Source organism: Phoxinus phoxinus (assembly GCF_949152265.1).
Source record: "Phoxinus phoxinus genome assembly, chromosome: 1".
In the NCBI taxonomy this organism is placed as follows: Eukaryota; Metazoa; Chordata; class Actinopteri; order Cypriniformes; family Leuciscidae; genus Phoxinus; species Phoxinus phoxinus.
Genome location: NC_136876.1, coordinates 6211950 through 6227799, shown reverse-complemented (window position 1 = coordinate 6227799; position 15850 = coordinate 6211950). Strand labels below are relative to the sequence as shown.

Below are 15850 nucleotides of genomic sequence, written 5' to 3'. Positions count from 1 at the left end.
TCTCAAAGGCACTTTATGGTGATTTTGACCCAAATACATGATGCATGCATGCAGTTTTGACACAGCTTTAATCGCCTTTTTGATTATTTCACGAGTCAATTGACGTCAAAACACGCCGCATTTGCGCACAGCGAGCACAGTACAACGGCTGACAGGACAGGAAAGTTAGTTTTACTGAAATTTGGCCTGACAACATCTCATCTTACCGAAGATAGCCAACTGATGTAGGACAACGCGCGCCGCTTTTCTCAGCATCTGACAGAAGTCAAAATAAAAGTGGCATCAGAAAAACAAAGATTTACGCTTGTTGTTTCTTTGACTGCACACTAGCGACGGTCTTGCAAACCAGTTGAGAAACATTGACTCTATATTTACTATGCGTATATCACTGTCTGTTGTTCTGCTGAAGCTCGTTCGGCACCTGCACATTTCCGCACTCGTTTGACTTGCGCTGGCGCTGAGGTGTAGTTGGAGTGCGCGTTTTTTAAAGTTTTTTTTGTGGTCTTAAAGAGACGGTTCTGCGTTTAAAAAACGTAATTCTTGACAATAAAAAAAGAGACAGAAACAGCAGTTGTGAGAGGGGTGGCCAAAGGGGTGGCCAAGCTTAGGCAAAGGGTGGCCACGGCCACCCCTGGCCACCCCCTAGATCCGCCCCTGCCTCAAACCGAAAGTACTTCCCATAATGTAAACTCGTTATGAAAGAGCTGGATACTTTAAAGCTGTCCGGACACGGAAAACACTGTTGTGATGGATGGATGTGAAGTGAACAAAAGAAGAACCGTCATTAAAACAATCGGGAAACTAGACACTTTTACTTTCGGTTTTAAGTTCTGCACGACGGATTCATCTTCAAGTTCTATAAAATAATCAAGAACAGTGAGTAAAACTCAGTTGCTCGGTTTAATGTGCGGCTCGGATTCCTCCTCCGCAAGATCGTGTTTACTAAAGCAGGGTTCGCGGAACTCGACGGCGAAATCAAGAAGCTTGTTTTTCTCTCGGGGATCCTGGTAGTCTTGTACGGTGAGTGAGTGGTACATATCTTAAACAGTTATGGTTTCACTTTATTGTCCCACAAGCACTCTCATGTTTTCTATTCTGTGAAGCTGTAAACTACATTAAAGAACACAGACAACCGCTTTTAGAGATTAACTGGTATAAAGTTTGCTTTGCGTTTGGCGGTCGGCATTCGCAAATATAGGGAGCGTCTAAAAAGTTACATACGATATTGGCTACATAACCTAGGCTACATGTCTCTAACTGCAATAGCATTTGGAAATAATAACTTTTCAGTCATACAATCAAGTGTAAAGTGTGCATGTAGGTGTCAGGTAGGATGCACTCCTTTTAGATTTTATGTATTTATATAACTGTAAAATCACATGTAAACATATAGGAGAGAGCGGGGCACAACCTAACACTTTTGGACTTTCTCAGTTTGTGTAAATTCACTTACGGTTCAGAGTATTTATTTTGTCCCTGAATTTCACATGTCTAGTTCAATTATGTTGTTTTGTTTCATTAATGCAATGTATAGCTACTTTATTCTTGATTTACTCTGAAAGAATGGAAGTGAACTGTGACAACATGCCCCCTAGGAGATGTACATTATAACATGACCATATGACAGATTAAAATGATATCTGATCTAATAAAAAAATATATACAATAATAAAATATTTTCTCAATAAAATACAATCAACTTTTTCATCTAAAAAAATGCATTTTTTAATAATTAAAAATAAATAATTTTTGAGTTTGTCAACAAACACTGCATTGTCAAAAAATAATAATTAATCATTTCTGAACATTGACTCTGTCTTTATTCACCTTTTTCCTCATGTTTTATCAATATAATTCATAGAAGAAGAGATCAGGTGTGCTCCTACAGTAGCCACATTCAAATCCAGACTCAAAACACATCTGTTTAGCTTTGCATTTACTGAATGAGCACTGTAGAACAGTATTTGAATGACGATATTAAAGTTTTCGTCTGAGAAAGAACTAAGAATGTGAATGCAGGGCTAAGGAAAGTGAAAATAATGTGCAAGTAAATGAAAGAGAAAAGAAAGTTGATACATGGAAGTCGTAAGAAGATCCTTTTAAAAGAAAGATACCGGTTGAGGTAAAACACGTCCAACTGTTTGCACTGTATTTTATTATTTTATTTTCCAAACTATTCAGGAAGATTTAATTCATTTTTGGGGCTGTCTGATTGGAAGAGATTTTGAAGGGGAACGGGAGAGCTTCACTCCGACAAGGCGAGTGAAGATTAGCTATACTATGGAGAGTATAAAGGTTCGCAGTTTGTTTAAAACAGCAAAAGTGAAACGTGCTCTGTGGGGGACACCACTGGGCAATACTGGTGTAAGACACCACCCCAGCAGAGGACGTCCCTGGATTGTAGGTCCAGTGGCACCGCAAACCTGCTCAGTCACTTCCATCTCAGACACGGTTTTAATTATTCTTATTTCTTTTGATTATTTTAATTTCTTCTATGTAAAGCACTTTGAATTACCACTGTTTAGCTTTGCATTTACTGAATGAGCACTGTGCCACTGTTCGTCCGACTGTTTGCACTGTATTTTATTTTCTAAACTGTTTTAATTATTCTTATTTCTTTTATTATTTATGTAATTATTTTAATTTCTTCTATGTAAAGCACTTTGAATTACCACTGTGTATGAAATGTGCTATATAAATAAACTTGCCTTGCCTTGCCTTGCCAAAGACATTATCTTTAAATGCGATTGAGCTTTAAATTATTGTATATTTTGTGTATGATCCATACGGAAATACATGGCAATTTTTGATGATTTTCATTTTCATGATTTGACCGTTTACTTTATTAAATATAAAAAATATAAAACGTGTGCATCATAGCTGACACTACATGAACACTTTACAGATTATTTAATTACTGTAAGTCATTATCTTTAAATGCTATTGAAGTTAGAAACGTTTGTAACTTTATAGACGCTTCCTAATTTTGCGAATATCGAACATCAAACCAACTTTATGCCAGTTTTGGAACATTTCTCTCATGTAGTGAAGAGAAATGCAAGTGTGAGAAATATAATATTCATTAATGAGCTTACAAAGACAAAGTGTGTGTGCTAGTGGAATCCCAGTCTGGTTTACGTCTTAATGACATATATAACAGCCTTGATTTATAGAAAAAATATCTAAAATATTTGAAATGTAGATCTAAATGTAAATCTTCATAAGGTATTAAACTAAGACAAAATACATTTAACTAAAGGCCCTCTGAAATCAAAACGTAATTTTTTCAGCTATTGGTATGAATATGTTAGCATTAAGGTTATGAATAAGCTGGTGTGCTCCAAAACAATGGCAAAATTTGCTTTTAGGAGATAAACATTCAAAACTTATAGTCTCTCACTTCTGCTAAAATGGATCAGGGATTTTTATGACGTCACCGCAGACTTCAGCTTCTCATCACATCTTCTGTCCAATCAAATGCTCTCTAGAATGTAAAGCGTCCCGTCCCGCCCCGTTACGTTACTTGGCTCAAACTGATACGGTCTGACTCCAAAGACGGTTGGTTCATTTTATTTTCGTCCTTGTCATCGATAGTCTGTTGGCTCGGATTCACTTCCTCGGCGCTGTCAATCACGACTTGCAGTCTGTGAGGTAAACTGAACCCTATTGGCTATTTGAAAAGGGGGAGGAGCCATTCAATATGTCCCGCCTTCACTTCCTGTCAACGCATCAAACACAGCTGCACGTTTCAAGGCACTTCAGTGGGACTTTAAAAGTATAAACTCACCAGTAAGAATTATGTTTTCTGCACACCCACCTGATCTTATGAGATACATTTAATTTAAAGGGGCCATATAATGGTACATGCACTTTTACAAGTTGATTGTACTGAAATGTGAGATGGCAGTGCCTGTACACAACCATCATAATGATACAAATCCATCCAGTTTTTTTTTAATCTCCTTATATGTTTTCCCCTATCTCAAATCGAGCTGTCTGACTGTGTGACGTCACAATGTCTACAGTAGGGGTGGAACGGTACACAGAAGTCACGGTTCGGTTCATACCTCGGTTCAGACATCACGGTTCGGTACGAGTTCGGTACAATGGAGGGAAAAGCAAAACAAAAATGCATAAGGCAATTATTTTTATTGTGCATGTCTCAGTCTGTACCACAGTCTCTCCCCTGAGCTAGCTGACAGCCTGTCCTGAAGTGTGTAAAGTAAGATGTAAACAAAATAAGACGATCAGCTATAAAACTGAAAATACAGCATCTCTTATTTATCGCGAGCGCGAAGGAGCACGCGGCAAAAATGTTGTCATTGCATTTGTGTGTGGGCAAATGTTTTGAAATTATGTAAGATAACGTTAATTTAGTTGTAGGTTACGTTCTCATATCCATTTTTTTTCTTCTAATGTCTCAGGGAATAATCTGGTTTACTGCTTTACACGATTCTTTTGTAGTGTGGTTTTGGTGTACTAAAGTGTTGTAGTAAAATAAACATTCACGAGTGTACCTTACTTCTTCTTGCCGCTGATTCCTGATGGTTTAGAGCAATGGTCCCCAACCCCCAGGCCGCGGACCAGTACCGGTCCGTGGGTCATTTGGTACCGGGCCGCACAGAAAGAATAAATAACATAGCCTACATTATTTCCGTTTTATTTATTATCTGAGTCTGAACTAGTGTTGTCAAAAATATAGATATTTCGATAAATATCAATGCTGAAATATCTGAACGGTACCATTACTAATTTTCCGAAGTATCGATACACTGATACTAGCCGAGCTGTCACTTTCACTTCTCTCCAAAGGCGCGTTGACAAACACCACACGTGATTGCACTAGTCTTATTCGTTCTGGTTAAATAGCAAAAGTGAACGGAAAGATGGCGAGTGCGGCACCCCCGCGACCGGCTTTTGTTGATATCGAACACCGCGAGCAGGCATGTCTGAGAATAGCGCGGACACACGCTTCAATACCCCAGTTTTTATGCTGGTCGTATCATTTTATTTTGTTGTATTTTGTTGTATTTATCCACCACACCTTAATGGCCGGTCCATGAAAATATTGTCTGATATTAAACCGGTCCGTTTTGCAAAAAAGGTTGGGGATCGCTGGTTTAGAGTAAAATTACACCGAGTCGCACCCTGTGGTTTCATAGAATAGTACACCGGCGAGGCGAGTGCGAAGTATAAATGCCTCGTCCATTTAGGGAGGCGCGCGCGCAGTCTTAAGGCGGGGCTACAGATTAGCTGTCCCTAAATAACCCGCTTATCTAACAGTAGTTCTGCATTACATTAATTAATTTGCATGCGAGTTTTATTTATTTTTATACCGTGTATTCTCCGTGTAAATTCATGCACCAAACCGTGATGCCCATATCGATTCGGTTCAATACGAATACATGAACAAGTGTTACAATATATTCTGTTCCTGAAAACATTTGGTTCCAATGGGTGGAGCTACCATGAATATTCACAAGACCATCGCGGAGCGACCAATGCAAGCGAGTGGAACAGAAATTAGCGTGAGCGCTTCAGATCGTGTTTTGTTTGTTTTATGGATTATTTATTTCAAATGATGTTTTATTAACAAGGTTTGGGAGGAACACGTTCTAATGATCAAGCAATCAAGTCACTCCAACCAGCTGTCATCAATCAGTAATCAACAGATCCACTCAATCAGCATGAGTAAAACCCATAAATATTCACAGTCAACTCACCCTTATTCCTCGACAGTTTTCAGCATTTGGTTCTCCGTTCTGCAAACGATGTCTCAAATGCAACGTTCTCCGCACGATGACGAACTCAACCGCTCTCCGGTTCCTCCGCCGCCATCAGCCGGCTCTAGGACCACTTCTTCTACGCCTGTTACCGCCTCCGAGCCCCAGGCTTCATCTCGCGGGCGCCGGTCTGCACAAGCAACCCCCCGCACGCCAAGACGCCGAGGCCTGCCCTCACCTCCACCAGCGAGGACTCCAGCTTTCTCCCCGGCATCCTCCTACCATTCGGCCGTACCCACGATTCCACCCATTGGAAAGTGGACAGTCATGAGTCTGAGACAAGCGCTGATAAATTCTGATATTCAGCCTTCCCGCAGGATGAACAAAGCGCAATTGTACAATCTGTACGTCACCTTGCATTCATCCAATCTCTCTCCCAAATCCACCCCAGCTTCCACGGCGGCCAGCAGGCTGAGAAAAACCCGGGAGGCCCCGAATCCGCCTCGCCAGACGCCGTCACCTCCTCATTTAAGATCCGGTTTTCAGCGTGCATCAGCCCGCAGTACCAGGCCTTCAGCGAGCCTGGGCCGCGCCCCAGATGCTACCGCTGCGAGCCCTCACTCACCTCCCGCCTCAGCTCAGCTTTTCACCGCGGCGCTTCCTGCCGTAGCGCCTTACACAGCTGGGCCCGCAGGCCCACCCTCAGCCTCCCAGCTTCTTCCTTCCGCTATTTCCAACTTATTTCCTCTGCAGTGGCCTCCGGCTCCCGTAGCAGACGCTAGCGTGAGGCTGCCTCCGCTAGCGGCGCAGGCCCAGCCTTTCAGTCATCTTCCCGCGACTACTGCTAACTCCTCCCCTTTTCATTGGTCTGCAGCTCAAGCAAGCGCGAGGCTGCCTCCGCTTGTAACTCAGGCTCACACTTCTCATTCATATCCTCCTTTTCCCCCTCATGTTTCTTTCAATTTCCCTCCCCAAGCCCCACAGGCCGATTTAAGCGTGAGGCTGCCTCCGCCGATAGTTGCAGCCCCGGCTTCTCTCCCTTTTAGCTCTCTTCTAAACGCAAACTCTAACTATTCTCTTTTTACAGCTACACCGATGCCTGTCCCACAAAACGCCGTCGCTCTGGAGCCTCCGCCAGTGGCCCACAACATCCGAGCACAGATCCTGGCAGGTGCAGACATAGACCTTTCACATTTACTTTCTCTGCTTCCAGTGTCCGATTCTAACCGCCAGTTGGACTGCGGGGATTTTTCAGTGACTTTAAAAAATCAAAACATGCATTCATCACGTTTACTTTCGTTTTCTGAATTCTCTATCGCTTTCAGCCATTTCACTGAAGTTATTTGTTCAGCATTCCCTCATAGGCGGCGCGAACTGAACGACTATTTAGCGCTCATAGCCGAGCTCGCGTTGTCTTATGGGGGAGGGCACTTTTATACCTACCACAAACTCTTCTCAGCAAAGTGCGCCGTTAGAGTTTCCCAGTGGAACCAGTGCCCTTACTGGGGAGCACTCGACACCGACCTTCACAGCAGAGTATTCCTTGGCTGCAGGAACATTTCTTGCGCGGTCTGCAGGTCAGTAGCTTATTCCACCATATCATGCCCACAAGTTAACCCCTCCATTCCCCCCTGCTCAAACACAGCACCAGTTAAATCCACCAGTTATGTACCAAGACCGGCAACCATCAACGCAAATCCCCACGATGCCGATTTACGCTCCAGAGCTTCTACGGATAGCAAACAGCCTTGCAATAATTTTAACACCGGCAAGTGCACCAGGCAGCGTTGTCGATACCTGCACATATGCAGTTTCTGCGGCGGCGCTCATGCCCGTCCCGTATGCCCTGTGTTTAAAGATGTCAATAAAAAATTAAAAAATTATTTATCGACTCCCGTGAATATTTCTCGCCTTGCTATCCAACTATCTCACCACCCGGACTCCGACTTCACTGAATATCTGCTTTCCGGCCTCCAACATGGTTTTAAACCTGGAGTGGTTTGCCCGCTTTCCCAAAACGTCATCTGCGATAATCTCCAATCGGCTCTCGCCGAGCCCGACGTAGTAGATGACCTGATCAAAAAAGAAGTCGATTCAGGCTTTATGATTGGCCCTTTTGACGATCCTCCATTTAAAAATTTTCGCATCAGCCCCATTGGCGTGGCTACGAGAAAGTTTTCAGGTAAGAAACGTCTCATAGTTGATCTGTCAGCTCCGCATAATTCATTTTTCCCAAGCATTAACAGCCTGATCCCACTTGACGAATTTTCTCTCAAATACCATGACGTAGATCACGCAGTCGACCTAATAAAAATCGTGGGTCGGGGCGCTTGGCTCGCAAAAATTGACATCACCTCAGCTTTCAAAGTGATGCCCATCCACCCTGATTCATGGCACTTATTCGGAGTGCGCTGGCAAGGGAAATTCTATTTTGCCGTTCGTTTAACTTTTGGATGCAAAAGCAGCCCCAAAAATTTTGACATGCTATCCGAAGCTGTTTGCTGGATCTTGTCAAACAACTACGCAATTCCTCAGCTCATTCACCTGCTAGACGATTTTCTAATCATTTCACCTTCCAGTGCCATTCCAGCCGCTCATATTCTCACAGTTCAAAGAGTTTTTTCCGAGCTTGGAATCCCCATCGCCCAAGAAAAAACCATGGGTCTCGCCACATCCATCGAGTTCCTCGGCATTAACTTAGATTCATATAAATACCAGGCCTCCCTGCACAAGGAAAAAAATTATAGAATAATCCTCATCTCATCTACCCTTGTAGACCATTCAAAGTGTTCCAAACGCGAACTCCTATCCCTGCTCGGCCACCTAAACTTCGCCATGCGCATCATTCCACAAGGACGCCCTTTCATTTCGCATCTCCTCTCTCTCGCATCTTCAGTGCACGCGCTAGAGGATCGTATTTCCCTAACAGCAGCGTGCCGAGACGAACTCAGGCTATGGATAACATTCCTTAATCAGTGGAACGGCCTATCTTTTTTCTATAAGAACCTAATTTCATCCCCCATTGACATCCAGCTATTTACAGATGCAGCCCCCTCAGTCGGCTTTGGGGGGTTTTGCCAAGGACGCTGGTTCGCGTCTCCATGGCCCCCCCAAATTCAGGACACTCTACAGTCGTCCGCACTCTTCGAGCTTTACCCTCTCGTAGTAGCAGCCTTCCTGTGGGGAAAGGAATGGACTGCTAGCAGTATCTTAGTGCATTGCGACAATGAAGCTACAGTCCAATGCATTAATAAAGGCCGTTCCCACTCACCCGCACTGATGCCACTTTTAAGACGTCTAATCTGGATTTCAGCGTGTGATCAATTTATTTTAATCGCTAAACATATCCCCGGGTCAAAAAATCAAATCGCTGACTCTCTGTCTCGATTTATGTTTCAGAAATTCAGGACGCTAGCTCCAGAGGCGGACAAATTCCCAACTCCAGTACCTCACTATTCGGAATTAATATTCCCGTAACCCACTCGTTAAAATCCCTCCTCGACACATCGCTCGACACCATTCTTCAAGCAGTTTCTTCCAGAACTCTCCAATCCTACGTGACCGCATGGAAATGTTTTAAAACTTTCCACTTTTCCTACAACACACCATTCCCCAATTTTTCTCTCCTTTCAATAACCTCCTTCATCTCTTACCTTAACAGCGTTAAGGGCCTCCAAGTTGGGTCCATCAAAGGCTACCTGAGCGGCATCCAATTTTTTCACAAATTGATACATGGCACCCCCTCCCCGGAAATAAATAATTCTCAAACCTCCCTCCTAATTAAAGGCATCCAACGTTCCCAGCCCACCCGCCCGGACACAAGACATCCCATCACGTTAGATATTCTCACTAAATGTATTTATACCCTGCGCACAGGCTACCAATCCCTCAACACCTCTCGCACACTCGATGCCATGTTTATTTTAGCCTTTTTTGTTTTTCTCAGATGCTCGGAACTGGCTATCACTTCCCGATTTGACCCAAAAGTCCACCCAAGCATCTCAGACCTATCAGTACTTGACAGTGAGACAATCTCCTTTTTGATAAAACAAAGCAAAACAGACCAAACCAATTTTATATACATTTTCAACCTTTCATCACCAATTCAACCATACCAAACCATGCTGGCATACCTCCAACTGAGAAACTCTCAGGCTAAATCCCATCTCGAACCCCTCTTCGTGGACGATTCCAATAAACCTGTGACACGCTTTTGGTTCCAAAAGCACCTCAAATCCATTCTCCAACAATCAGGCATCCCGGCAGAGAATTTCTCCAGCCATTCCTTCCGCATCGGGGCAGCAACCTCAGCAGCTCAAAAAGGCCTCTCCCAGCAGCAGATCCAAGCCCTTGGAAGATGGTCCTCAGACGCCTTCCAAAGCTACATCAGAAACAACCGATTCCACATTAAAAAAGCCCACCAAACCCTTATTGGATAAAAAAAAAAAAAAAAGATATATAGTGAGTATTGCCCTGTACGTCGAGCATCTAGGTCTTCTCTTTCTCCGTCCAGCGAGTATTGATCTCCCAGCGGACACAGTGAGAGCCTCTCCAGTCAAACTTGTCTCCTCTTTCTCCGTCCAGCGAGTATTGATCTCCCAGCGGACACAGCGAGAGCCTTCCCGGTCGAGCATATGTCTCCTCCTCCTCTGTCCAGCGAGTATTGATCTCCCAGCGGACACAACAAGAGTTCCTCAGGCCAGGCGACTTCGTCTCCTCTTTCTCTGTCCAGCGAGTATTAATCACCCAGTGGACGCAGCAAACTCTTCCAGTCAAGCATTTGCGTTTTTCTCTTTTCCGACTGGCGAGGCTTACCCGTTCCGATACCGGGACAATTGCCACAAGAACCCTCCCGTTCGAACATCCATACTTGCCTTCCCACAGGCCAGCTGAACTTACCCGCCCAAGACTTTACATATTGAACCCCCGTCGGACGCTGCGAGAGCTCTCCTGGCCAAACAACCAGGATCTTCCTTGAAATGCCAGCCCGCCAATCTCTACGCTCTTTTCGGGGGGTCTTTAAGCTGACGGCTGTCCTTTGCTCACTTAGCTTTTTGGGGAGTACTCTGGGTTCGGGCCCAATTTCCGAGCTCGGAGCCCTCCCCCGGACAGCACGCCAAATACGCATAAACCTTTACTCTCTGATCATTCGTAAGTGTGAACTCGTGAAATGTTTTATTAACAAGGTTTGGGAGGAACACGTTCTAATGATCAAGCAATCAAGTAACTCCAACCAGCTGTCATCAATCAGTAATCAACAGATCCACTCAATCAGCATGAGTAAAACCCATAAATATTCACAGTCAACTCACCCTTATTCCTCGACATTTTTCAGCATCCCTCCACCACCCCATCTCCTCACACTTGCATGGCTATCTTCCTAACCAGAGATGGGGGAGTACTCTTGGTTCGGGCCCAATTTCCGAGCTCGGAGCCCTCCCCCGGACAGCATGCCAAATACGCATAACCATTTACTCTCTGATCATTCGTAAGTGTGAACTCGTGAAACAGGTAATAAGAAGTTAAGCTTAAACTACTCATATCTATTTTATAAATAATTCATCGTTTTGTAGCATGTGTTTCTCAATACTCTGAGTTTACCTGAACTATTACAGACCTGATCCTGTAGGAAGCGTTGGGAGACCGACAATTAAGGCATATTTCTCCTAATTTCTCCCAGATTAGTTGTTGTTGACATTCCATTATATAGAACTGTTCGTTTCTCATGAATGGCTGAGATTAAGCTTTTTAAATGTGTATGATTACGGTTTAAATAAATATTCAAAAATATATTATTGTGTTTTGCAAAGTTGTCTGCATATTATTAAAATAGTCTTTAACTTATAGGCTGATAGCTCAAGACAACATAAGAACTTGGAGTTGTATGTTGCATGCTTTGAATGTTGCTTTATACTGATAATATTTTTGATACACAACCTTTACTTTATCAAAGGTTATCATAAATGTTAAACTTCAGATGCATTAACAGTTGTTTTCTCTAGCAATGCTTTAGAAAGTTGGTCAAATTAAGTGATAATAATGACTAACCATTAATCATACAAATTAGGCCTACATCTTATCAGTTTAGTATGTTATCATTCTTATGTAATCTTTTTGTAAACAAGTGAACTCAAAAACACACTGGTGTAGAAGGCATGGATATACCAAAAAAACTAAGGAACGATATTTATAAATACATTACACCAGTGTGTTTTTGTGTTCTTTTGTATAAATGTAAAGACTATTTTAATAATATGCAGACAAGTTTGCAAAACACAAAATAAAAACACAAGAATATATTTGATGACAAAAACTTTACAAACGTGTTGAAATACATCATCTGAACAAAGTTTCGAGGTCTGGTAACTGTAGTATAAGCGGAATAATTGACGACAGGCTGTTGAGTTATTAGAAAAATAATGCACACCCGAGGTTAGAGCTGTAAACGATTAATCGCGATTAATCGAATCCAAAATGAAAGTTTGTGTTTACATAATATATGTGTGTGTGTTGTGTATAATTATTTTGTATATATAAATACACACACATGCGTGTATATATTTAAGATTTTTTTTTTATTTATATATAAAATAGGTCTATTTATATATAATATAAATCTTATAAAAATATATATACAGTGTATAAATGCAAATATTTCTCAAATATATCAACCCGATCTCACGGCAATTCGTACGAATTTTACGAGGTGGCTAATTCGTACCAATTCATACGACCTCACTCGTATGAATAGTTTTTTGCTAAATCGTACATATTTTACGATTTGCCAAAATCGTATGAATTCATACGAATGACCTACCCCTGACCCCACCCCCAAACCTACCCATCACGTGGGTTTAGACAAATCGTACAAATTCGTACGAGTGAGGTCGTACAAATTCGTACGAATTAGCCACCTTTTAATCACTCGTACAAATTTGTACGAATTGGTCGTGAGATGGCGTTGAATATATACATGCATGTGTGTGTATTTATATATACAAAATAATTATACACAATGCACACACATATATTATGTAAACACAAACTTTTCGATTAATCGAATGAATTGGATTCGATTAATCGCAATTAATCGTTTACAGCCCTACCCGAGGTGTAACTCCGCTTCTCGTCGTCAGGGGCGGATTTAGTCATTTTGGGGCCCAAGGCAAACACAGGTATGGGGCCCTCTACATCTCTTGTTTCCCCCCTTTTGTCAATCCTTATTTTTCTAAGAAAGCCCTACTTGTAACTTCTCTTCAGCAGTCTTCACACAGCAATGATTTCTAGACATCTGGAGTTGCATCTGTAAGAAAAGAAGAAGAAGAAAAAAACACAGAACAACATTCTGTTTAACAAATGCATCCATTGTAAAATTTTATTTACATACAATTTTCTCTGTACAATAATATGTATTGTCTATTTACAGGGAAGAGCTGCCATTGGTTGTCATTTGCCTTGGTTGGCTCTCTGATAGTATCTCCTATATGGATCTGCTTGCTGCTACATGTTGTTTGTAGACTTCTGTCTTGTGTTACTAAAGTGAGAAGAAACACACAAGACAATAAGTGATCAATTATGGACACATAATTTTAATAAAAATAACTTACCGTTTAAAATGTTTACCTTTTTTCTTTCACTGACTTTCTCCTGCTCTCCCTTTTTTCTGACCATTTCTTCATTTCCCTAGTCTCTGTTTTTGCATCTGTCTTTTTCTTCTTCTCCCTTTGGTGTTTGTCTTTCTCCTTCTCCCTTTTCTATTTGTATGTGTCCGTCTTGCTCTTCTTCATCTCACCTTTCTTCTATGTCTTTGTATTCTCTTCCTCTCTCTTGAATGTATTTATGTACATTGAGTTTCTTTGGCTTTCTCTTACTAATTAACTCAGCTTTAATGGGTGAGTAACAAATGAAGAATCTTGGGCTGATCTCTGTGTGTGTGAGTGTCTGTCTGTCTGTCTGTCTGTCTGTCTGTCTGTCTGTCTGTCTGTCTGTCTGTCTGTGTGTGTGTGTGTGTGTGTGTGTGTGTGTGTGTGTGTGTGTGTGTGTGTGTGTGTGTGTGTCTGTGTGAGAGTGTCTGTGTGAGAGTGTCTGTGTGAGAGTGTCTGTGTGAGAGTGTCTGTCTGTGTGAGAGTGTCTGTGTGAGAGTGTCTGTGTGAGAGTGTCTGTGTGAGAGTGTCTGTGTGAGAGTGTCTGTCTGTGTGAGAGTGTCTGTGTGAGAGTGTCTGTGTGAGAGTGTGTGTGTGTGAGAGTGTCTGTGAGAGAGTGTGTGTGTGTGTGAGAGTGTCTGTGTGAGAGTGTCTGTGTGAGAGTGTCTGTGTGAGAGTGTGTGTGTGTGTGAGAGTGTCTGTGTGAGAGTGTCTGTGTGAGAGTGTCTGTGTGAGAGTGTCTGTGTGAGAGTGTCTGTGTGTGTGTGTGTGTGTGTGTGTGTGTGAGAGTGTCTGTGAGAGAGTGTGTGTGTGTGTGAGAGTGTCTGTGTGAGAGTGTCTGTGTGAGAGTGTCTGTGTGTGTGTGTGTGTGTGTGAGAGTGTCTGTGTGAGAGTGTCTGTGTGAGAGTGTCTGTGTGAGAGTGTCTGTGTGAGAGTGTCTGTGTGAGAGTGTCTGTGTGAGAGTGTCTGTCTGTGTGAGAGTGTCTGTGTGTGTGTGTGTCTGTGTGAGTGTCTGTGTGAGAGTGTCTGTGTGAGAGTGTCTGTGTGAGAGTGTCTGTCTGTGTGAGAGTGTCTGTGTGTGTGTGTGTCTGTGTGAGTGTCTGTGTGAGAGTGTCTGTGTGAGAGTGTCTGTGTGAGAGTGTCTGTGTGTGTGTGTGTGTGTGTGTGTGTGTGAGAGTGTCTGTGAGTGAGTGTGTGAGTGAGTGAGTGTGTGAGTGAGTGTCTGTGTGAGAGTTTCTGTGTGTGTGAGAGTGAGTGTCTGTATTGTCATGTCTAAAGCGCTAGAATCTGACCTTGCGAGCTTTGGCCTCAGCAAATCTTGCTATCACTGATTCAATATCCAGTGACCTCCTGACTTCCTGGTCGATGGAGAGAACAGCTAGAGCAGACAGCCTGTCCTGTGACATAGTTGATCTGAGGTACGTTTTGAAAGCTACTGTAACAGGGAGAGTGAGGAGGAGTCTGAAAGCTATACTCAAATTTGGATATATGTCAAGTAAATTCTCTTTATATATATAGTCCAGCATCTCAAATGGTGATGAGACATGTGGTGGGAATGACCTAACTGCACCCTTTACCTCAAGCTTCAGATCTTCTGCATCAATGTCATCCACCCTCTGCTCTAATCTGTGGCAGCATTCATCCAGCTTCCCTTCCTTCTCAGTGCTTCTCATTATGTCGACTGAGTAGAGAAATCCATAAAGCTCATAGAAGATTTACATGTTGGAAAATCTGTTCTCTACTGTGACAAGAGCTGTATCTATTAGAGGTAGAACAAAATCTCTTTTGAAGAGCTCTTCTGCAGTTGACTGAATGTGCTCTGTTCCCTCATACTCAAACTGTTTGGTTTTTCTTCTCTGACGCACCTCAGGCCAGCTCATCTCCAGCTCAAGCTTCTCTGCTATCTCCCTGGCATCTGTTTTCGCAGACTGAAATCCATGACTGCGAAATTCCTGAAGGAATTCTTTCACCGCCCTGATTTCTTCCCTCACTGTCTCAACTGAAACTTTGGGGCTCTGAAGGATCTTACTCACTTTGTTTATCTGGAACAACACATTGTACCACACTATGGTACTTACCACAAAAGGCCATCTCTGCAGCTCCTTGCAGATGCGTTCAGCTGTTGAGACAACATCTGCATCTCGTTTCTCTGCGGCGTACTCCTTTAGAGCAGTTAATGCCTTCATGATTTCAGGCAGCTGGTAGCGAACAGCTTTCACAGCTTCAACTCTGCACTCCCACCTGGTTGTCGACAATGCTTTAAGTGTCAAATTCTTGACGTGCTCTTTGAGAATGGTCCAACGTTGAACTGAGGAGCTGAAAAGAGTGTAAAGTCGCTGTAACAGCCCAACAAAGCTGATGGACGTCACAGAGGACTTGGCTGCATCACCAACAACGAGATTCAGTGTGTGACTTCCACAAGGAACATATAACGCTTTGTCGTTTAATTCCAGCACTCTCTTTTGGACTCCCTGCTTTTTACCC

At 42.8% G+C, this 15850-nt stretch overlaps 1 protein-coding gene across 1 annotated transcript in view; it reads left to right on the top strand.

Moving 5' to 3' along the window:
- Positions 1-672: 672 nt before the first annotated feature.
- Positions 673-15850, top strand: part of LOC307002757 (uncharacterized protein) — a gene marked incomplete at its 3' end in the record, with an annotated part of 34262 nt that continues 19084 nt past the window's right edge. Inside the window, exon 1 of the mRNA XM_079620669.1 lies at positions 673-1020. The remainder of the gene's footprint in view (positions 1021-15850) is intronic.